Here is a 23658-nt window from a genome sequence, read left to right as displayed (position 1 = left end):
GTGGTGGATGCAGGGCCAGCTCTAGCCTTTTGGGGGTCCTAAGCAAAATATGGTTGGTTTTACAACAAATTTCCTGAAATTCTACACATTTTGAAATAGGGTGGAATTTTTTGTTTGTTTTATTTTTAGGCTAAATTCCTGCAATTCTACACATTTTGCCAGGCTTATACCATGTTAATATGATATCTGAGTGAGAGTGACTAACAAAATCAATTGAGGCCCTCTGGGCATGTGCTATGTGTGCCCTGTCTGTAATTCGACCATGATTATGATAAGATATACTAAATTAGTCCATGCAAGATGAAAATGAGTCTTCTGCTTTTATCCAACCTGAAATCACAAGAGAAAAACTGCTGATGCACAACCAAATTCTGAAATTGCACCTAATGTTTTCTACTATTCTAACTCTCAACAGTAAGTTGAAACCCCAACTGAGTTCCTAGAATTATTTATATTTTATTTAAAATATGTGGATTGGGGGTCCCCTAGCGGTCGTGGGGCCTTAAGCGGTTGCTTATGTCGCTTATATCTAGTGCCGGCCCTGGCTGGACTGTAATGAGCCTGATTCTGTGAGTGGTGAGCAGTGAGAAGCGATGCTGTCTTGACTGTGGGCTAGCTAGCAGCAGACTGGTGGGTCTTTGCATCACAGAGAGGGGAGTGGTCTTTTGGACAGCTCAGACATTTCCATCATTGACCGTAACTCATTGCAATCATGGCAGCCTATTAATAATGATAGGATCATCTTCATGTGGGAGAGTCTGGAAAATACTTTAGCAGAGTTGTGAGCCATGGACGTCACAAGAAGAAACAAGATGATAAAACACACTGTAGTTTTGGCAAAACAATCTCATATTATATTAACCACCATCATTAAGTATTAACTAAAGAATATGATCTTTGCTCCTTTCATACTCTCTCTAACCATACGTTTGAATTTTTAAATCAAGGAAAAGCATGATGGATTTAATGGATTTGCATGTACAAAGAAATACCTTTTTGTTGGACAGTCAATCCATGTAGTTAGGCCAAAGAGGCGTCTTTCAAAAGTTAAGAAATCCTAAGCCCCAAATTCGAATGAAAAATGCAAACTAGAAATTGAATTTCAGCAAGGTACGAACTGAGGAGCATTTAAAACGTGCCAACTTTAGCACCTAGAGGCAGATCAGCAGAGATGAATTTGTATCAAAAGACCTCTCACATATATTCCTGTGAAAAGATTTACTGGATCAAGAGTGAATTCCTTGCCCCTCCAAGCGGTTACAGTTCTCCTTTGATGAAAGGAACCAAGCTGGGTTACTTGTTCCATCCCAAGAGATGATATCATCTTTCCTTCCTGAGAGAAACACACATTTGCTCTTAGTAAATCTTATTATTCTAGTGAATCCTGCCCCATCACCCCACGGATGCGTTCCAAATGGCATCCTATTTCCTACATAGGGTACTACTTTTGACCAGAGCCATACGAGCCATGGTCAAAAGAAGTGCACTATACAGGGAATTGGGTGCCATTTGGGATGCACACTCTCACTCCAATAGACTCATTCTGGTTCATCTCTACAGACAGTATCCTGATGAGTCTTCAATCAGATCAGAGTGCTGTCTGGGAGAATTCCCTCAATACCTGCAGGATTAAGACGCTGATTGTCTGCCTGCTGTCCTGACAATGCTGGAGGGAGATGCTGCTCCCAGGAGGTTCTCATGAAGACAGACATGATGTAATCACTCTGCCTGCAGCATTTAAACCTCTCTTTATTCTGGAAATGTTGCTCTGCTGCTGGCCCCTGTCTCATGTCAAGAGCACACCACTTCTTTCTTAACATTACCAATAAAGGATAACATTTTTGCGGGACTAGTGGTGTTTTTTCCACTTTTTTCTGCTAGTAAATATAATGTGATTACCACTCAACTTTAGGGGAATGGTGTAGTTCATAAAAGTTCCAATCCTTATGAACTACTTCCTTTCTTTATTTGGTATTGTGATGCCTGTTTTTGATTAGCCACACATATGGGAGCATGGATTTATTTTAATAGGAAAATTGTCAATCAGTGGTAAGTGTTTTGTATGTAGTGAAGTCAAATGTTATTGTTGAATAACAATAGTTCGACCGATGCATTCGGGGTATTAGTACAAAGTGGCAGTTTGAGATCAGTTAATGGCTGTTTCTTGAGAGAAGATGGTATGAACAGCGACTGTCTGTCTGACAACATGAGGGATTTCCAGGCTGTAGGTTAAACGTCTCCTATGACTGTGGGTTGATACACGTCCACAAGTCCAGAGCCATTAGGTTATGGTAGGGCCCAAACTGCAGTCTAGGGACTGGATCTGAAAGACACAAATAATACACTAAATACTGTTGTTGAGGGACTGTCGTCTTCATTTGCGTGTTTTCAAGAGTACCACTCTCTGGTTGTTATCTCATGAGAGCTCTTAGATAATAGCTGGTACAGTATATAGAAACATGGCTTACTAAGTGACAAGGGCATTGTTGTTACCAGTTTTTACTCCATCCACCATTATAGGCATTCCCCCAGCCATTTTGTTCGGTCTTGTATTCTACCTGATTCTACCTGATCCTCCTCTAATAAAGGTAGTTGTGTAACACAGCATCACATCTTCCAGTCTAGCTGTTTATTGTCACTCTCACACCATAAAGTGCTGGCTTCATTGATTGTCATAATGTGATGTAGTCTGCATTGAATTTGTCCAATGTGTCTTTTTTCTGTACAGTGTTCAGTCTTGTCTCCCTGCTGTGCTTCCCTCAGTGAAGCTTATTGATTTGATTCTACTCATGGAACAATCAGGCAACAATGTGCTGCATCATTTTTGGTCCTGGACACATTTTAAGCCTTTTATTCCTGGGGTCTGCAACCTTTCAGGTAACAGACGTAAAATGAAACATAACAGGATAATTATGTGACACCCCTGTGAACTTTAGTCAACAATGACAGTGGTAGACATGGGGAAAAACAGCCAGTGTAAAAAAATACAAATAAATGAATGGACTTTTTGACTAGTGAAGCAGTCCATGAAATTGAAGTTTGAAGAATTGAATGACTTTCTTTGTTCTTTTTGAACTGTGAGGGGAAAAAGGGAAAGTGGATTGTTGTACCTCCCTTTCAAAGGTACTGAACCCTGCAATCAAACCATGCCTCATACGTTGGACATATGTTGGCATTTAATGCTTAGCTTATGTGTTAGCCATGGTAATTGGGAGGTATCAGCGGTATTAACTGTTTCTGGTCTCCCTAAAGCCCTGTCTATCCCCACAGCACTGCAGATGTTCAGCAGCTTACATGTTGTGTACCCAGAGGCCAAGGACAAACCCTAGATAGGTGGGACTATAGACTGGTACAGTGAATGTGAAAGAGCCATTTAGAAAGCATCAAGGTTTTGTCTTTTTAGATGTCTGCATTGTAAATTGCGGTCAAATATATGACCATTTTCTGCCATGTCCTGAGGGGGGAAAACAATAAATGAAAGAAAGTAATCAAATTATCTGGAAAACATATTAACTTTGTTAAGTTATATTGAGTGCCATTTCTCCCCCTGGCTACTATTAATGTTTTAACTGGAAAGGAGCAAGAGAGATTCTTAAGGTATTCAGTGTTGTGGTGAACTCTGTGTAATCCAACTTGGCCCTCTCCTCATTGGGTGAGAGGGGACATGAAACACTGTGTATGTTTTCCTTTTTTCCACAGGCATCTGTTGTGGCTGAGCAGTTCTTACAAGCACAGTTCTAATCCTGATACCGCCTAGCATACATGACAGCAGAAAGAAAGAGAGCTCAGCTAGTCCTTCTCAGCAGCTCACCTCCAGTCTGCAGACATGAATGACATCAAGTTGGCTCTGCTGGGCAGCGAGGGAGCAGGGAAGTCAGGTAAGTGTCTGAATGAATAATGTATGTATTTGCATCATTAAGTATTTCTTTAACTGCCTAGTTTCTTGTATTTGACTGTAGGGGCTTGCAAGGTCTCCCAAACGAACAGAACAATTGAACTGCTTATTTCTATGCTTTGCATACAAACGTGTAATTTCCCTCACTGTAAACAGTGTAACATTCTACAGTGTAGCCGTGACCAGAGGGAAATGATCACCTAGACAGATAGATAGAGATCGCTGCATGAGCTCCAAGCACAATGTTTTTAGATCATAACTCTAGAAGAGGAATGAAGTTGCTAGATTTATGTAAGGTTTTGGAGAGAGGAAATTTAGATTGATGGTTGGAACATGCATCTAATTGATGAGGAATTATTTTTCTTGTAAGGCAGGGGAAAGTGCGATCCCTCAGGCTAACTGGAACATGTTCACCCAAGGTCTCTTGAGAGAGAGAGAGAAATGATACTGTGGTAGAAACTAATAAAAGTAGATGCAGGAGAAAGCCCATTGCAGTGTTCAATCCACATGGAGGGGAGAGTGGAGGAGAAGTGCACAATAGGAAAACACCATGACTGAACAGCCCTGTTTTAGCTTAAAAAAACAACTGTTCAGGGTTCCACTACTAAGACCAAAGTATCCAAGCCTAGATTCAACTATTTGTTGTTTATGTTTTTGTTTCCTGTATATTAATACGCCTGTCTTACCCATGTCACATTTCTCCCTCTCCAGCTGTTCTGGTAAGGTTTCTGACAAACGTTTCATTGGAGAGTATGCCTCCAACGCCAGTGAGTACACAGATTTCTCACCAATATTTAAAGTAGGGTAGTAATGTTTTTACAATGCCATATAGATATGCTCTCATGACATTAAAATGCAATCTGTTGTATTCACAGTTACAGTCTGTTGCTACTGGCTGTTCACCAATGTCATCAACTTAGGGAGTAAAACGTTGTATTACTTTATTACCCCTGGGAGTCTGACATGAATTGAAACACACATACTGCACAGTACAAGATCCACCAGGAAGTTAAGTATAGTTCACACAGGCATTTTAATTGTGAGTGAATTTTAAGTAATCATTTACTGATTTGACTATTCAAATGATTCTTCAAGTTCACATATAGCATGTGTTAACACATGTTTTGGTTTAATGTGATATGCTTGGCCGAGGGGAACTTATCATTTCTGAATGAAGTCATTGGCATGTTGACATGTTCCCATTAGTCATCGCTTGTTTAACATGCTGGAAGATGGCTGCATTTGATGTTACAGTTTACACAGGGGTATATGACTTCAGACCTTTCCCTTAAATGAATTAACTCAGTCTACTTCATCAGAACAATCATGGCCTGGATGTTTGAGGCTTACAGTAATCATTATTTCATGGGAGAAGTCTGTACATTACTATTTACATCAGATTTGTACTATTGCAGGTTTCCTATTACAATAAGTATGCTTTGAACTTGTGTTACAGACTCCTTATACCGTAAAAGGCTCTCCATCGAAGGAAGACTGTTACACTTGGAAGTATTTGATCCGTGTTCACAGGTATCAGATCTGTTCCCTGCATATATTCATGTGTTTTTAGCTCATGCCTAACATAGTAGTATCTAATGGCATGGGAAATAGATTGTATGTTGTGTTCTGATGTGATTTATGATAGTCCCCTGTAGCTCAGAATACACTAGACACAATGATCAGCCCTTGGAAAGCAGAGACAGGCAGCACTAGAACATGTTGACTGCTTATGCAGCCGCATACGGTACCTGTTATTCCCAAATGTTGGGTTTTATTATGATCCCCCTGCATGCATGTGCCGCGTCTATTTCTATGGGCACAAGCACTGTTCATGACAAACTGTTCACACCCCTAATGTTGGTGGAGAGAATGCTGCAGGTTTAAAGCTTATTTCCAACCACTCCACACATTTTGTCATGGGGTGCCAAGAAAATGAAACAGTTTTAAAGCATATTTTCTTGCAATTCTATACAATTTGCCGTGTCTAATGTGTATTTGTGATATTTGAATGACAAAACAATTACAACAATATCTATGGGCTAAAAAGCCTCAATAAAGAAATGTTAGCTGACATGGGCTAGACATTGATCTGGACATTTCTGACAAGTTATAAATATCTCTCTAAGGTATGCAATGACTGACATGACAAGAGGAACTGATGACCCAATTTCGAAATGGCACCTTGTGCAGTCTACTATTACAACTTTCAAGAATAAGTTTAAAGCCAGGCTGAGTTCCCCCCCCCTGCCGACCCGGGGCGCGCCCCACAGCTGCTGTACAGTACATGCCTTTCTCTGGTCTATTTCCTGTTTTATGGAACAAAAAAGTAATGCACTGTTGACATGCCTTTGACTTGCCCCCAATCCCTCTTTCCCCAAAACATGTGTACTGTAAATATTGGATTATAAATTGTGCCTTCCTTTATAATACATATGTTCAAATGTTTATTCTGTTCTACTGAACCATTTATTTTATGTTCGTATTCTTATCTTTTGTTTCTCATTGTTGAGAAGGAACCTGTAAGTAAGCATTTCGTTGGATGGTGTATACCATTTGTATCCCGTACATACGACTAATACAACTTGAAACTATAATTTCTAAGTGTCAGTGTTATCCAGGCTCCTTTGGACATCCCTACCCTAAACCCTAACCTTAACCCCTACCCATAACCATAACCTTTACAAATGTCAACTTCAATGGTGTAGGGGATGTCATGGACCAATTTGTAAGCTCCTGTGGCAAGTCTTGTTCAAGTTGACAAGATGGCGCCGACAGACACGGTTGCCCCGTTTTTAGGTCAAAGACAACTTTGTATTAGCATTTCACTGCACCTGCCATAACACCTGCAAGTCTGTGTACGCGACCAATAAACGTTGATATGATTTAAACACAAGCTTGTACTCAACAGCTTCACCTCCCATTACTTTTCTCATATTCCATCGTTCTCTGAGGGGTGAGGCTACCTAATAAAATGGACCTCTATTAAATAGTTTAAAGGTTTTGCACAGTTACCCTATTTCCTGTAAAGACCGACGCTGGAGATGAGAAGCAGGTACGGGGAGTTAACATTTAATCAGGAACAGACAGGTAACACAACAGGAGCAGCGTCAGCACACCGGTAAACAACAACAAACGACAATTAATGCTGAAGCCTGGAACAGAGCGGGGAACCAGACAGATATAGGGGCGGTAATGACGGAGGTGATTGAGTCCAGGTGAGTCCAATAATCGCTGATCCGCGTGACGGGGGGGAAGGCAGGTGTGCGTAATGCTGGGGAGCCTTTTCCCATGTAAAATAGGCTTTGAGTGACCAAAAGATCATTCATAATATTTTTTCCATTAGTTTCCATAAGTCAGGTAAGATGTGTGAGGATGTGTTTGTGATCTGTTGTCCACCCCCTCTCCCCTGCCCTGTCAGAGAGGAGAGAGCAAATGTATCCTGGAAGAGCCGGTGGAGTGGGCCGATGGATTTATCGTGGTGTACAACATCAGCGACCGAACGTCCTTCCTCAACGCCCAAAATATCCTATGTCAGATCAAAGAAGCCCGTGGAGAGAGCTGCAAGGGGTGAGTGACTGTGACCTGCGACCCAGGGCCTGATGCCTACCGGAGGGAAGGGATTGGGCTTTGATGAATTAATCATTCCTATTCCTGGACAGACATTTATGCTAACAGGGGGGCACACACCAGTTAAAGTGGCAGATTCCAACATGATTTTAACATTGTTGTACCATAGAGGGAATAGAAGTCGAAGTGAACACAAAAGGCAGCTGTCTGTGATAGAAGTATAGGCTTTTCCTTCTTGATAAACATTTTTTCTAGGATTTACAACCTCATTGCTCAACTTAGTTAATTATATGAGTAAATTATTTCTCATGTTCAATTGAATTTGCCCAGAATGGCTTGTATCCAATTTTCTCAGAGGCGTTAATTAAAACATGATTAAATACTAGAGAAACTATTGGGATTCCACTGGACATTTGTTACAGGACTTTAAGTGAAAGTATGTTGCAGCCAGTCGACGGACACTGTGTGGGAGAGTGAGCTGGGACAGCTTGAGATGATAAAGACTCACATATGGCTCACAAAATGACATGGGTGGTCAGGCCTAATTTGTGTAGTGGGATTTTACTTCAGCTGGGTCCTGATGGTTTGACACTCCATGAAATGGATGTGAAGCAGAAGTCACCCTCACTGTATATCAAAAGAGCACTTTGGGCGAGGGTCTGTCTGCATTATATAAACTCTCTGAAACTTCACTGAAGCCACCACTTGACCTACTTGGTTCATTTTTCTTTGATACTGTGGGCTGCTTCAATAAACATTTCAATAGTTTATACAGCCTTACTAATTCAGATGAATGTGATGAACGTCAGATGAAATTCATGATGAGTCAGAAGAAACACATATTTTGATTAAGTTTATGATAATTTTAAGGAGGGAGGTTTTTTGACTCTGGTGTGCCTGTTTTGGACAGAGAGATGGACAAGATGGACATCCCAATCTGCCTGGTGGGGTACAAGCAGGATCTGTGCCACGCCCATCAAGTGTTTGAGGAGGAGGGTTGTGCTTTGGCTCAGGAGCACAGATGCCACTTCCAGGAGGTTTCTGCAGCAGAGGACTACCTGGAGATATCCAACCTCTTCACCAAGCTCATCCGCCACGTCATGGATCACCTGAAGTACCAGGCCGACCTCCACCGCTACAGTGGCTCTAAGTCCATGGCCAAGCTCATCCGCCACGTCATGGATCACCTGAAGTACCGGGCCGACCTCCACCGCTACAGTGGCTCTAAGTCCATGGCCAAGCTCATCAACAATGTCTTCGGCAAGAGGAGGAAATCTGTCTGAAGGTGGTGGTGCTCATGTGGACGTTGATAGGATGTTTGATCGGGATGACTTGTGTTTATATATTGTGGACGCCTGGGCTGTTGATTCTGATGAACACTTATTGTGATAGGGACAGGGACAGCTCTGTAAGTATGAATGACATACGTCATAGTCCAGACTTTACAGTGGTGGAAAATGTACTCAAATGTCATCCTTGAGTAGAAGTGAAGATGTCTTAATAGAAAAGTAAAAGTGAAAGTCACCCAGTAAAATACTACTTGAGTAAAAGTCTAAAAGTATTTGGTTTTAAACATACTTAAGTATCAAAAGTAAAAGTATTAATAATTAAAAATGCCTTATATTATGCAAACCAGATGGCACAATTGGTATATTTTAATTTATTTACGGATAGCCAGAGGCACACTCCAACACTCAGACATTAATTTACAAATAAAGCATTTGTGTTAAGTTGGTCCGCCAGATCAGAGGCAGTAGAGATGACAAGGATGTACTGTTGATAAGTGTGTAAATTGGACCATTTTCCTGTCAAAATGTGACAAGTACTTTTGGGTATCAGAGAAAATGTATGAAGTAAAAAGTACATTATTTTCTTTAGGAATGTAGTAAATGTAAAGGAAAAAGTTGTCAAAAATATAAATAGTGAAGTGCAGATAACCCCCAAAAACTACTTAAGTAATACTTTAAAGTATTTTTACTTAAGTACTTTACACCATTGAGACTTTATCTGTAGCCCCTGTTTACTGTTGATTGTGTAACATCTACGTATTTAACAATGGCTGACCCTATTTAGTGTCATGTTTGTCATGTAATCAAATAATTGTTATCTTTTTTCAAGGTCACTTTGCCATTCTGATCTTCTTACATTTTTATTTTTCCCTCTTGATATTCTAAATCCCATGTTGCCAGTAGAGTATCCTTGAACACTTAAGTTCCTTTCCTAATTCCAAACTATTTCAAGGAAAATTACTTTCCAGAAGTAGTTTTATGGATCAAAGAGCACAACATATTTGAGTTTGCATCAAGGAATATGCACCAATGTCTACCTCTCAGAGGGGACAGTAATAAGGTGAGAATTATGGGTAAATTGCCTCACTAACAACATCTTATGGCATATGACTTCACATAAATCCTATTGAATTTCTGCTGTGGCAGTATTACATGGGCTGTTTCTAATTTTAAGCTGTAACAATGGGTAAAATTGCTTTTCCGTGGACATGAACGTAAGCAGCTGGTATATTCATTCCTTACATAGTAGTAAAGGAATGTGCAGCTATTTGTTTTGCATGTACATATTCTGTTGATTTCCTGTATTCAATGTGTTTGCTGATGTATTACATTACTTTGGATAGTACAAGCAAATGTCTGTGATTGTGTTTTGCATATAAACAAACGTTCCCTCTCATTCTTGATTCTAGTTGAAAATTACCCACTGGGCACAGATGTCAATTCAACGTTTATTCCACGTTGGTTCAACGTGATTCAACCAGTGTGTACCCAGTGGGTGATTATGCCTGGTGTGGACCAACTTGCAATAAAAGAGCTATTTGGGGGTATGAGTATTGTGTGAATTATTCAATGAACTAAATAATGTCCCATTTGTATTATGTGGTTTAAAGTTAATGATTCAGCTACGCTCCAATAGTTTGTTCTGGTGAAACACCTTGCTTTTTTTCATCCAATAATTTTGTTGAATAGTGCTTTGAATATGAATCGAATGCAAAACAACCCACAATTAGCATACCAGTCATTGCTTTGGAATCTCATTAGAACTATGTGCCGATTGTTGGTAGGATAATGTGTATACAACCCAGCTCAGACCTGCAAGGCTTAACTGCTGTGCTTGGATTTCAGGGTACTGTTTGCATGTGATCAGCTACCTCATCTAGGGATTATTATCTTTGCAAAAAGCAGAAACATTGATTTAACTCAGCTTGTAATGTCTTTAAATGTCTGTCAAATGTCTGTCTTTAGCATGTCTGTCCAAAATGTTAAGTTTGAAATGCTTTTTTAGTTTGGCTCAGTTCTTAATAAGGAATTTAATATCACAATAATGTTTTGTCTTTTCCAATCTGTTGTATTTAGAAAATGTGGTCATACGTTGAGAGACAATAAAATTGCAAAAGTATATTATACAAGCATCACTCTTTCAAATGTGCAACCATAATTAATGTTTACAATGGACAGTCCAAGAACTGGCAAGATGTCCACTGCTAGGTCTAAAAATGTGTACTAAAAGGAGATCCAAATACCACTGCTTATCACATTTAAACTGTATTGTTCCCTCCTAAGCTGATAATTGTAAATATGAATTTTTGAATTTGACAGAAATGGAATTGTAACATTAGGTACAAAATAATAAGAAACATATTGACGGCAATCATTTTTTATATCACTTTTCTCCACTAGATGGGGACTAATCACCATGTAGGCAGATAGGCCACCCTGTGAAGTTTGCATACGTAAACTATAGTGCTATTCAGTTTAATTTACCATAGTCATAGACTTATTCTTATCTTCATGAAATGTGTGAAAATAAATAGGTTTACTATTCAAAACATTCAAATGTATGACAATTTGTATACCGTAACAGCAATACATTAATTATGTATTTCTATAAGAATATACATTTCCTTTAGTAGAGCATTCAAATCAAGTGTTGCTGTTGGTAGAGAATATTACACGACGCCAGATTTTCACTGCGCTTTTTTGTCCCTGTTTAGTATCCGTAGTACACCACCTTTCGCATCACACAAGAAAAGTTAAGGAAAGTGGCTCTTGCGATGTCACTTGATTCCTGGTTGCTAAAGAGACTGTAACGTTGGATGAATACAATAACGGATCTCACCGTTACCCCCAACAAACAAATATAAGGTAAATGCATGTGAATAGATTAATAGGATTTAAATGAGTTAGGTATGTTTCAATGAAAAGTAGGTCGTTTGCATACTTCTCGCTGTTGCCATGGCAACACACGCAAAAGCAGCAGTGTGTTTTGTTTTGACTAGCCTCTGCAGTTTTTTTGCTCATGACTAACATTAGGTAATCTTCATTAATCATGTGTAATTATGTAGCTATATATTACGTTTTGTGGCGGTGGCTACATATAATTTAATTAATTCGAGATTAACGTTAATCTAGTTCAGGGATGGGCAACTCCAGTCCTTGGGGACCGGAGTGTCGGTGTCACACTTTTTCCTAGCAAATAGAGCTGATTAGACTAATTACATTCTAAACTGAAGATCATGATTAGTTAATTATTGGAGTCAGGTGTGTTAGCAGGTGCTGGGACGAATGTGTGACACCAATCCGTCCCCCGAGGACTGGATTTGCTGATGTAGTTAATGATTATTTTGAGGAGTCCTGTAAATTAGCTTGCTTATTACTAAGGTTAGCTCTATTTCATCAGTGAACTAACTGTATGTGGAAAAAAAGTTACCTAACTAATAGGCCTAAAACTATTTTCCCAACATATTATATTGTAGGTAAGTAGTCTTTGGTGTAAAGTATTTAAGTAAAAATACTTTAAAGTACTACTTATCGTTTTTTTGTTATCTGTACTTTACTATTTATATTTTTGACTACTTCTACTTGACTACATTCCTAAAGAAAATAATGTACTTTTTAATCCATGCATTTTCCCTGACACCCAAAAAGTACTCATTACATTTTGAATGCTTAGCAGGACATGAAAATGGCCCAATTCACACACTTATCAAGAGAACATCCCTACTGCCTCTGATCTGGTGGACTGACAAAAACACAAAGGCTTCATTTGTAAATGATGTCTGGGTGTTGGAGTGTGCCTGCCGTAGCTATCTGTGGATTTAAAAAAAGAAAAGAAAATACAACAACATTGTGCTCTTTGCTTATTAATATAAGCAATTTTATGTATACTTTTCATTTTGATAGTTAAGTATATTTAAAACTAAATACATTTGGACTTTTACTCAAGTAGTATTTTACTGGGTGACTATTACTCGAGTCATTTCCTATCAAGGTATCTTTACTCAAGTATGAACATTGGGTACTTCTTCCACCACTGTAAGTAGAAAACTAGCTATCTGACTTCATTTGCAGACAGAAAGCTGTTAAAAGGAATCCTTCAAACTCCATTCAATCAGTGCATTGAATGTTTTTAAACATCACACACATTAAAACACTACTATGCAGGTTTCATGCCAGATAATTATATTTAGCAGGAAGGGGTCATAGAAAGTTAATTGCTGCTTGTATGAGGTTGAAATAATTATGTGTTTCAAGCAGCTGGGTATTGGCTCCTCCTGCAATAATGCCTTTCTTGGTTAAGAATGTAATGTTCTTGTTTCATGGCTTCCTCTAATGACACGTTTGAATAGGCTAGGCCCATATAATTAGAACAGTAATTTAATAAGATCTCTATGGCTAGGCCTACCAGTCTAAGATAAACTGTAGTGGGCCGAAAAGCGTGAAGTTGATCGATCCCCGAGGGAGGCGCTGATTTTCTTTTTAAAAAATCTGACAGTGAAACAGTCTTATGACTATAAAATGTGTTGGCACCTTAAATTCTTGCAGAAATGTTTGATGAAGACTGAAATAAGATCAAAATCTGTTTTTTGAGTGCACTTGAAATCTGCAGCATGCAATGTGAATTGTCTTGATCGTATGAAGAGGTAACTCCGTTGATCGCTTAGACAATTTATTGAAAGCTAGTCAATGTTAGTCTGACTAGCCTAGCCAGCTATTGTAAATGTCAATTTGCCTGCATAAGAAGCTGGTGTTTCCTGAGCTATCTGTCGGTGAATTCCCATTTTGAATCATGTTTTGGCATGGTTATATGTCTCATTTCAAGTAACTATCTGCAGGCGTAGGCCTTCACACTTGTACGGGTTGAAAATGGCACATTTGGACACTGATAAGTGGCTAAATTGGAACGCAGTGGCTGTACTGTAATATGCTATACATTACTTCACAGCTTTGCATGGGTTTTGACTTACAACCGTTCTGTCTTGACCACCATGCGCGACAAGAATTTGCCCCTATCCCTCCCACTAATTGGGCAACTTTTGCAAATGTTTTATTGTCTGAGTGAGGAAAATGCTGTAAATTACAAGGACTCTATTTACTTTGAGACGTTGAGGATTATAATAAATACAGCTTTGATGTCATACAAGCAAACCAAACACCCGCAAGTCCAAATGTGCACTTCGTTTCCATATCATTAAACTCATGTCATATACAGTGTAAATTTTTATGATCACTATGTTTGATGTACAGTTAGAAGATGACATGGTGTTATACAGTTGAAGTCGGAAGTTTAAACACCTTTGCAAAATACATTTAAACTCAGTTTCACAATTCCTGACATTTAATCCTCGTAAAAAGTCCCGGTCTTAGGTCAGTTAGGATCACCAATTTATTTTAAGAATGTTAAATATCAGAATAATTGTAGATAGAATGATTTATTTCAGCTTTTATTTCTTTCATCACATTCCCAGTGGGTCAGAAGTTTACATACTCAATTAGTATTTGGTAGCATTGCCTTTTAAATTGTTTAACTTGGGTCAAATGTTTCAGGTAACCTTCCACAAGCTTCCCACAATAAGTTGGGTGAATGTTGGCCCATTCCTCCTGACAAAGCTGGTGTAACTGAGTCAGGTTTGTAGGCCTCCTTGCTCACACATGCTTTTTCAGTTCTGCCCACACATTTTCTATAGGATTGAGGTCAGGGCTTTGTGATGGCCACTCCAATACCTTGACTTTGTTGTCCTTAAGCCATTTTGCCACAACTTTGGAAATATGCTTGGGGTCATTGTCCATTTGGAAGACCAATTTGAGACCAAGCTTTAACTTCCTAACTGATGTCTTGAGATGTTGCTAATATATCCACATAATTTTCCTTCCTCATGATTCAATCTATTTTGTGAAGTGCACCAGTCCCTCCTGCAGCAAAGCACCCCCACAACATGCTGCCACCCCCGTGCTTCACGGTTAGGATGGTGTTCTTCGGCTTGCAAGCCTCCCCCTTTTCCCTCCAAACATAACGATGGTCATTATGCCCAAACAGTTCTATTTTTGTTTCATCAGACCAGAGGACATTTCTCCAAAAAGTATGTCCCCATGTACAGTTGCAAACTGAAGTCTGGCTTTTTTATGGCGGATTTGGTGCAGTGGATTCTTCCTAGCTGAGCGGCCTTTCAGGTTATGTCGATATAGGACTCATTTTACTGTGGATATATATAAATTTGTACCTGTTTCCTCCAGCATCTTCACAAGGTCCTTTGCTGTTGTTCTGGGATTGATTTGCACTTTTCACACCAAAGTACGTTCATCTCTAGGAGACAGATTGCGTCTCATTCCTGAGCTGTAAGACAGCTGCGTGGTCCCATGGTGTTTATACTTGCGTACTATTGTTTGTACAGATGAACGTGGTACCTTCAGGCATTTGGAAATTGCTCCCAAGGATGAACCAGACTTGTGGAGGTCTACAATTTGTTTTTTGAGGTCTTGGCTGATTTCTTTTGATTTTCCCATGATCTCAAGCAAAGGAGCACCGAGTTTGAAGGTAGGCCTTGAAATACATTCACAGGTGCACCTCCAATAGACTCAAATTATGTCAATTAGCCTGTCAGAATCTTCTAAAGCATTGACATCATTTTCTGGAATTTTCCAAGCTGTTTAAAGGCACAGTCAACTTGGTGTATGTTAACTTCTGACCCACTGGAATTGAGATACAGTGAAATAATCTCTGTAAACAATTGTTGGAAAAATGACTTGTGTCATGCACAAAGTAGACGTCCTAACCGACTTGCCAAAACTATAGTTTGTTAACAAAACATTTGTGGAGTGGTTGAAAAACAAGTTTTAATGACTCCAACCTAAGTGTATGTAAACTTCCGACTTCAACTGTACCTTGGCTCGTCTTGAACAGAAAAAGCCTATATTTGTTGTATTGTGAAGAAAGTTTACAGCGGCTCACACATCTAAATGCACTTACGACTCCATTCTATGCGCACCAAAATTACCATCTGCTTCTCTGAATTGCCTTGAGAAAGCATAAAGCGTAAATCATAGTCTACTGATGCTGAGGCGCTATAGTCCAGTGCCCTTTGTGACATAGCCACACGGCTCTGAGACCACCACCGCTGGAAATGCACAGCCTGATCGAGCACCTCCCTCCCCACAATTCTCAACCAATTTTGGCAAGTCTGGTATGCGTCCTCTATTCATTTGAATGTGTTGACAGTTCGAGAAATAGCTTGAGCTGCACTGAGAAGTCTAAAAGTATGAAAGCCAATCGTCCAATATTCTAGGACACTGCTGTGCATACGTGTATGCATTTTGGACAATGATAAACACAACACTGTAAGATCATATTTTGTCATTTTGCTAGTCATTTTGGCGACATGCTTTCAAATGATGCCCACCCGACCCAGGTTGCAATTTATAATGGACCCTTTTTGGGTTGCGTAAACAACTGTAATTGTGTGAAGGTGAGGATGCAGGGCTGTGTTACAAACAAAACAACTAAAAGTGAGCTTGCTCTAGTTCCTCATCGGCACAGCTGGAAGAGCTCAAAATTGCACCTTTATAGTTGAACACTCTTCTTTGAGTCATAAAAGTTCATTGAAATTACTTAGGGACTGTGCACACTTTGGAGAGCTGTGTGGCAACATATAGATGTTGCACCTAACCCAACTTTTCCAAGAATATTCTTATGTTACTGAATGTATCCAAAGTATTTTCAGATTTTGTTATAAACAAATGTGGCAAAAAGTACAGTAAATGTAAAATGCACATAAAATCCATTTTTATGTTTGGATTCAGTCTTGTCAGGTGAACTGTTGTGTCCTCACCTTTAATCATCATTTTTTCCCATAATCTCCAAACTGTTCCCTTTTCGTTGCTACCATGGTTATGCATATGCTTTCCATGTTTCTTCTGTAAGAAACATTTCAATTTAGCCATATCCATAGAGGCCAAATCCCATGAGTGTAAGGGTTAAGGAAACATTCAGTCATATCATTTGCATAAAGCCCAAAAGGTATAGATAGAAATGTGTGTGTGTCATGCATTCTAGAATGGAGGTTTAAAAACAACAGCTGCATATTAGCCAACATGGCATAAGCCAACACATGGCCTTGCAATACAACACATATACCTTGCAATACAATCTTCTCTAAAAATAGCTGGGCAAAATGTATACAATGTGCTCTGCAATAAGATGACCAGAGTTTGATTCTAAATCAGATGAGTTCTCAAATGTCAGCAGCTGCCCAATACCATTGTCGGCACGCATAATGTTAAATGCATTTTAATATAAGATGTGGAGAATGATAAAGAGACTGCAGGATTATAGAAAAAGCAGTTGGGAAATGAATGTTTGAGTTTCAAATGCTAAATGTCCAGCGAATTTTAATAGATTTAGATGGTTTAAATTATTACTTACTTACTAAACTTCAAAGTTGATGGTGCCAAATTCTTGCCAATCCATTATTCTACTACTAAATATGCATGTTTGCCATAGTGTACCTGCCATGCCTATACATTAGAACTAAGAACATCACATTTAGTGTTTCACCATTTTGAATAAAGAGACAAATAGCGAAGATGTATCAGGCAGTCTCAGGCAGTATTTGAGGTATCTGTCATCAACACATGCTTCAGTGTCCCCCCTCTCTCTAGGAGCACTTGTTGGCCCTGGCCCCATAGGTGTATCGAAAGGATACCACCCTGGTCACCAATGTAGATAACCAATGTAGAGAGAAGTGCCTTAGCGGAATGCAATCTCAAGATTGTGACAATGACAATAACTAGGCTACTAGGGTAAGGATAGAGGCAGGGTGCTCTGCATCCTATTCCAACTAGGCCTATTGACAGGGATAATGTAGTCTCAAAATCGCAACACGGTGACTAGGGTCTGGTTTCCATGATGGACTCTTTTGGCATAGAGGAACTACGTCACTGCCTACGTCTATAAGGGTAGAAAAAATATCTGTGGACTCTCCCAACAGGGAGAGGCAGACATGCCAGAACGCTGCAGATGTTGATGCACACTAGCCACTTGTGAAATGCACTCCATAAAAAGCATCCGTGATCTCCATCTTGCTAGCTACTAATTTGTTTTTTGTTGAAGTGGATAAAGTAGTGACGTAGGCAGTGACGTAGTTCCTCTGTCAAAAAAGTCCATCTTTGAAACCAGACCCAAGTCAAGTCTCTGCTCGGGTTTACAAGCATTTCTTTTGTCAGCATGAATGCCTTGATAACTGTATTAGGTTTACAATACTTGTCCTATAGATTTTTGTAGTCTTAAATTATTACTAATAATGATAGCTAAAGCACCCTGTCCCAGAATGGCATGCTAGTGATAAAGCTACAGTATCTGCTGCTGCCAGCTAGCAACATGTCTGCTTATTTTAGCTAGCTAGCTACATTGCTAAGGCTACTGCATTCTAAGTAAAGTTGGGAGTTATTTTACATTGATGGTATCATGTTTCTATAACTAAATAGATTACAAATATTAAAAAAGACTTGATAGCAGTTTGCCGGGCAGAGATCTCTCGAGCTTTCGCCAGCTGTGTTTATGTATCTTAGGTACAGAGAACATGATTGGCAGACGTGATCAGAAGAGATGGTACCTGGATAGTAAGAGTTTTGATTGATTGATTTACTGTTTAGTACTTGGCAGCGTTTGCCTGTCCAGCTAGCAAACATACAAGTATGTATTTTGAAAACAATTGCAAGAATTAACATTGCCAGCAAACGGAAATGTGTTCATATGAAATATGCAAAATATTTAAAAAAAACATCTCCTCCCTCACCAGAAAGTGATCATCTCCAAAACTAAAGCAGATCCGATTTTTCGGCCCACCGCCTACAGAGGATAGTGCTGTCCAGAGTCATACTGTATATAGAGAGTTGGGCCAATGCATGCGGTCTCTGTCTGAACGTTCAGCAAGCGCCACTTTCTCCTCCATAGCCGCTGTTAAGTGACAATTGACACGTCCGCATTGTGTTGTTAATTTCTAATAGTTTTTAAAACCAATGAAGATGTGCAGTGAAAGCATACTGTGTATGCAATTTGTTGACACCGCAACACAGTACAGACTTCCCGGATGCTAATCAATAAAAATGTCAGTTAAATTCACTGCTCTATTTTACTTGTTTACAGCGGGTCATGACGTAGGGAATTGTCAGAGTCTCTCTCGTATTGGTACGTCTTCAATTTTCAGAATAAAGGTGCTAACATGGTGTCCGTTCCAAAACCTGGCCCAACTCTCTTAATATATGGCACTGGTGCTGTCCATAGGGTAAATACATTTGAATTCAATTACATACCCTTTTATTTAAAGGGGAGATCAAGCTGATCCTAACTGTTATATGGCTATTTCTATTTTGCCCTGTTTATCAAAAGTGTTGGAAAAACTTGTCAATGATCAACTGACTGGCTTTCTTGATGTCTATAGTATTCTCTCGGGTATGCAATCTGATTTCCGCTCAGGTTATGGATGTTTCACTGCAACCTTAAAGGTCCTCAATGATGTCACCATTGCCCTTGATTCTAAGCAATATTGTGCTGCTATTTTTATTGACTTGGCCAAAGCTTTTGATACGGTAGACCATTCCATTCTTGTGGGCCGGCTAAGGAGTATTGGTGTCTGAGGGGTCTTTGGGCTGGTTTGCTAACTACCTCTCTCAAAGAGGGCAGTGTAAGAAGTTAGAAAATCTGCCGTCTCAGCCACTGCCTGTCACCAAGGGAGTACCCCAAGGCTCAATCCTAGGTCACACGCTCCTCTCAATTTACATCAACAACAGCTCAGGCAGTAGGAAGCTCTCATCCATTTATATGCAGATGATAGTCTTATACTCAGCTGGCTCCTCCCCAGATTGTGTGTTAAATGCTCTACAACAAAGCTTTCTTAGTGTCCATCAAGCTTTCTCTACCCTTAACCTTATTCTGAACACCTCCAAAACAAAGGTCATGTGGTTTGGTAAGAAGAATGCCCCTCTTCCCACAAGTATTATTGCTACCTCTGAGGGTTTAGAGCTTGAGGTAGTCCCCTTATACAAGTACTTGGGAGTATGGCTAGACGGAGCACTGTCCTTCTCTCAGCACATATCAAAGCTGCAGGCTAAAGTTATATCTAGACTTGGTTTCCTCTATCGTAATAGCTCCTCTTTCACCCCAGTTGCCAAACTAACTCCGATTCAGATGACCAACCTACCCATGCTAGATTACAGAGACATAATTTACAGATCGGCAGGTAAGGGTGCTCCCGAGCGGCTAGATGTTCTTTACCAATAGGCCATCTGATTTGCCACCAATGCTCCTTATAGGGCCCATCACTGCACCTTATACTCCTCTGTAAACTGGTCATCTCTGTATACCCTGTCGCAAGACCCACTGGTTGATGCTTATTTATAAAACCCTCTTAGGCCTCACTCCCCCTATCTGAGATATCCACTGCAGCCCTTATCCTCCACATACAACACCCATTCTGCCAGTCACATTCTGTTAAAGGTCCCCAAAGCACAAACACATCCCTGGGTCGCTCCACTATTCAGTTCGCTGCAGCTAGCGACAAACACTCAAACTGGACAGTTTTATCTCTAACATTCAAAGACTCAATCATGGACACTCTTACTGACAGTTGTGGCTGCTTTGTGTGATGTGCTGCTGTCTCTACCTTCTTGTCCTTTGTGTTGTTGTCTGTGCCCAATAATGTTCATATCATGTTTTGTGCTGCTACCATGTTGCATTGCTACCATGCTGTGTTGTCATGTGTTGCTGCCTTGTTATGTTATCTTAGGTCTCTCTTTATGTAGTGTTGTGTTTTCTCTTGTTGTGATGTGTGTTTTGTCCTATATTTATATTGTATTTTTTTTATTTTTAATCCCAGGCCCTCCGTCCCTGCAGGAGGCTTTTTGCCTAATGGTAGACCGTCATTGTAAATAAGAATTTATTCTTAACTGACTTGCGTAGTTAAATAAAGGTTAAATAAACATTTTAAAATGCTATGAGACATCCATGTCTTTATTATTATTTTTTCACCTTTATTTAACCGTGTAGGCCAGTTGAACAAGTTCTCATTTACAACTGCGACCTGGCCAAGATAAAGCAAAGCAGTGCGACAAAAAACAGCAACACAGAGTTACATATGAGATTAACAAAAGTACATTCAATAAAAATAGGAACAATTAATCTCTGGAAAGATAAACAGTTGAGATTAGACATAATTTAAAAGCTTACAAACAGGGATGTCAAACTATTTTATAACTTCTGGTAAAAAAAAGTCTTAAATAAAATAAATGTAATCTTTTTATTGTCAATTATCTAAAAACATATATGTTTACATATTGTTTATATATGTTGTAGCTAAACCCCTATTTTACATCATCTAAGGTTTTGGTGTTGTGCCCGCCATCGGTTGAGACACAACTTGCTCTTGAATACAGGGTGGGTATAATGTTTTGGCTGATAAATGTACTAAAATGGGAATACATTTGAAATTTCAACTCTCAGATGGTACCACAAAGATTGTTGGCGGTCCAAACATCACAATGTTGTTTTGAATGGGAATATGTTTAAAATTTTACTGTCAATCGTACATAGGACACCTATTGAAATCCTATAGATTTAGAATAGAAATGACCATTTAAGTTGACATTTGACAGTGGGTGGACCGGCAGTCATGTTTGTGATTTAGTAATTGAAGTTCAAATTTAAATGACTTTTAATTTCACTGGTGTACCAGCCAAATTGCAATGGTATGAAGGATTAGGTCCATTCTATGAATTCTATTTCTAAGATTGAAATGACACCCACCCTGTATTCAAGAGCATATTGTGTTTCAACCAATGGCAGGCACAACACAATCAACTCAGATGATATGAAGTAGGGTCTAAGCGAATACATGCAAATATACAACAACAAAAAAATTGGAGTTTATGCAGTTTTAGGTAATTGACGTTAAATGCTTAAACATTACATGATTTTTATTAAACCTTACTTCTTGAAAAAAAAATAGTTTGAGAACGCTGTTTGTAAGCTTTTAAATGCCGTTGATCTTTCCAGTAATGAAGACATGGATGTCTCATGGTATGGTGGGGTATACAAAATGGGTAAACTTTGAGCACCTTTTTATCTCCTGAATTTGGGTCAAAAAAGTAACTTTCTGACCACTTCCATGGGCAAACAGTACGGAAAGTTTTGTTTAAATCAAAAGGGATGCTGTCAAATAGTGATTGAATTCAAATGGATTTACCCCATATTGTTTTGATATAGGGGATCTTGAGATATGTCAAGGAATTGCTTCCTGATATAGCCTGGATACCCTACACTGTGGTAAACCGTTGGGTTGAGCGTGAAGAGATTGATACAGAGACAAGGAGGTTATAGTCTGCAAAAACAACTTTACTAAGACAGAAAATAAACATAAAAGAAAATCACTTAGGTTTGGCTCGGTCCTTCTTCTCCACTTCTGCTTGCTGTCGGCCTCTCCCCGTTCTCTCTCGTGGTGTGCCACAGTGCTCCTTTTATTTGGCCTCCATGACTGGTTGGCATTTTCCCCTAATTACCTCCACTTGGAGTTGTCCATGTCGGGGTGCCCAGCTCCTGTATTCCTAGCAGAGGGAGCCTTACGTACCTCCCCTCTATTACCATCCACTGGGGTAGACCTCCTTGGATACCCCCTCCTCCCCCTAGCCCTAACTAGGAGGGAGGCATGCTCAGGGCTAGGTTTGCATCCTTCCTGGAGAGTGCGTCCGTATTTCCGTTCTGGGCCCCCGACCTGTGGATGAAAGAGAATTGATGTAAGGACAGGAACCAGCGGGTGACACGGTCATTCGTGTCCTTACCTCTTGCCATCCACACAAGGGAGGCATGGTCAGTGATCAGGGTGAACTTTCTCCCGAGGAGGTAATACTTGAGGGTGTCCAGTGCCCATGTCACGGCGAGACACTCCTTCTCGACAATTGAGTATTTCTTCTCCCCCGGGAGGAGCTTCCTGCTGACATACATGATGGGGTGCTCCTCACCTTCCTGCTCTTGGAACAAAATGGCCCCTACCTCTGTGTCAGACGCGTCTGTCTGGACCAGGATGTTTTTTGAGAAGACCGGGGTGATGAGTACCGGGTGCGAACACAGCGCATCCTTCAGGGCCTGGAATGCCGCCTCCGTGTCCTCCGTCCATCGCACCGTCTGGGGTAGCCGTGCCTTCGTTAAGTCTTTGAGGGGGGAAGCTATTGTGGCAAAGTTAGGTACAAATCTACTGTAGTACCCTGCTAACCCCAGGAATGACTTCACCTGCCTCTTGGTTCGGGGGACCGGCCATCCCCTAATGGCAGCAAAACATATTTTTTTCTTTTTTTTTCTTGGGGTTTCACATTTCCCCTCCCGATCTGATAGCCCAGGTACTCCACCTCGGCGTAGCCCAGCTTGCACTTGTGGGGTTCGTGGTCAGACCTCTTAGCGCATCAACCACGGCCTGTAACCTACAAAGATGTGACTCCCAACTGTCACTGTGCACAGTTATGTCATCTAGATAAGCAGCTGCGTACCCACTGTGCGACCGCAGGACGCTGAAAGATCGCTGGTGCCCTGGGGTTGGAGAAGGCCGTCTTCTCCCGGGAGGCCGCTGCCAGTGGCACCTGCCAGTACCCCTTTGTCAGGTCCAAGGTGCTGACGTATCTCACCTTCCCCAAGCAGTCGATCAGTTCGTCCACCCGGGGCATGGGGTAGGCATTGAACTTACTGACCTCGTGCAGGTTCCGGAAGTCATTACAGAAGTGGACGGTTCCATCCGGTTTAGGAACCAGCACTATGGGGCTAGACCACTCACTGTGTGACTCCTCCAGTACCCCCATTTCTAGCATTGTCGTCACTTCCCGCTGGACCGCCACCTTCCGGGCTTCTGGTATCCGGTATGGCTGTTAACG

The 23658-nt window shown here is 40.3% G+C and overlaps 1 protein-coding gene and 1 pseudogene across 2 annotated transcripts in view; both read left to right on the top strand.

Annotated features, from left to right (window-relative positions):
* The first annotated feature begins 3683 nt into the window (after positions 1 to 3683).
* On the top strand, positions 3684 to 9069 carry LOC112236194 (annotated as a pseudogene).
* Positions 9070 to 11455: 2386 nt separating this feature from the next.
* LOC112236195 (serine/threonine-protein kinase 33) overlaps positions 11456 to 23658 on the top strand; it is a 32861-nt gene continuing 20658 nt past the window's right edge. The window contains exon 1 of one of the 2 annotated variants that reach the window (XM_024404783.2): positions 11456 to 11616. The gene's annotated coding sequence lies outside the window, so the exon portion shown is untranslated. The remainder of the gene's footprint in view (positions 11617 to 23658) is intronic. The other variant, XM_024404784.2, reaches the window with a different exon arrangement.

The sequence above is a fragment of the Oncorhynchus tshawytscha genome, linkage group LG04 (genome assembly GCF_018296145.1).
Source record: "Oncorhynchus tshawytscha isolate Ot180627B linkage group LG04, Otsh_v2.0, whole genome shotgun sequence".
NCBI classification, from domain to species: Eukaryota; Metazoa; Chordata; class Actinopteri; order Salmoniformes; family Salmonidae; genus Oncorhynchus; species Oncorhynchus tshawytscha.
This window is presented reverse-complemented; position numbering and strand designations above follow the sequence as displayed.